Genomic DNA, 1,476 nt, shown 5'->3' on the forward strand with positions numbered 1-1,476 from the left:
CCCTTCCTCGCCCCTGCTCCTAAAAAAAAAACCACTTGTATAATCTTTTGTTGTTGTTGTTGTTGGTGGTGGTGTTGTTGTTGTTGTTGTTGTTGTTGTTGTTATTACTATAATGTACCTTTAAAAAAGGTGAATACTGAAAAAAAAGAGCTAGAGTGTGCTTTATTCTTCTCTTTGCTCCTGTATGGGAAATTTATTTTTTTAAATTAACCAAAGTTTTGGCTTGTTATAATAATAATAAAGTATAGCAATTCTTATAGTATAGCTGATATCCCCACTCCAGAGCAAGTTCTATGTGCTTTACTGTCTATTATTTACCTCAACAAACCCTAGAACACTGAAAAATATTCTTGGCCTCCAGGGAAGCATCCGTACAGTCAAGAAGCTGATTAATTAAGATGACACTTTTTACACTGAATGATTTGGTGCTCAACAGTTGTTTCATTATACCTGCACTTATTTTCGTGGGTCAGACAAAGATCGTACATAACATGTTCACTCCTCTCTTTGTGCCAATTTAAAAAAGTGTCCTCAAAATCCGGCTGTGCCCTTTTCGAAAAAGCGCGGACTTCGCGAACAGTGTTACCCTACTTTTGTGAGATACAATTAAAAAAACAACTAACAAACTGTACTGTTCCTATGCTCCTTCTAGAGAAACGAAAGAGAGCTTCAAAACAAAGACTGCAGCGCCATCTGAACCAATGCGCGGACTTCCCCGGACACTCTTTTGGCTAAGTGAACTATCTTGTTATGTACAACATTTGGGTCTGAGAAGAAGAAGGCTCCACATCACAACAGACAGAATGGAAAGATCAAGGGAAGCTGGTGTCTCAAGAGAGACAGCAACCCGCGTGGAAATGCCAGAAGAATATCCAACCAGCTGATAACTGGCAGGATCAACAAGCCAGCATTAACTTTCTTGGATCCTGAAGAGGAGGGAGGAGCACCAATGCACTGTACCGCCTACAATAACACCTTTTATTTTCTCCAACCTTGTAAGTAAGCAGTAAGTTTAGAAACTTTCCCTCTCCCTTTACACGGTTTGGTTTCTTATTGTATCTCCGTATTGGGAGGAGTTTCAGAGAGGGCAAGCACTTACCGTGACAAGGTCAACTGAGCAAACTATACAAGAGTTGGTGCACTTAGAGAATTGATGACTTACGTTTTGGTAAATGTGACGACTAGGCGAGCTAACTTTTACAACAAAGCACATTTGACAGCTCCAGTCGAGGACAAATTATTTGAGCGGAGTGGAATCCGCCATTACCTTCTAGATCTAGATCTAGATCTAGATCTAGTCAAACCTCACCTTACTTTCACTTAGAACAAAATGCACTCTCCAGAAAAGTGAAATAATTCTCAAACTCAACTGAGCGAGTGCTGTGTATCATATTAGATCTTCTAAATAAAATAGATCATAATTTAGAATTTCTCTTCACGGTGCATTAGCTCAATACGATCAGAATCATACGCATT

The sequence above is a fragment of the Aplysia californica genome, unplaced genomic scaffold, assembly GCF_000002075.1.
Source record: "Aplysia californica isolate F4 #8 unplaced genomic scaffold, AplCal3.0 scaffold00710, whole genome shotgun sequence".
Taxonomy (NCBI): domain Eukaryota; kingdom Metazoa; phylum Mollusca; class Gastropoda; order Aplysiida; family Aplysiidae; genus Aplysia; species Aplysia californica.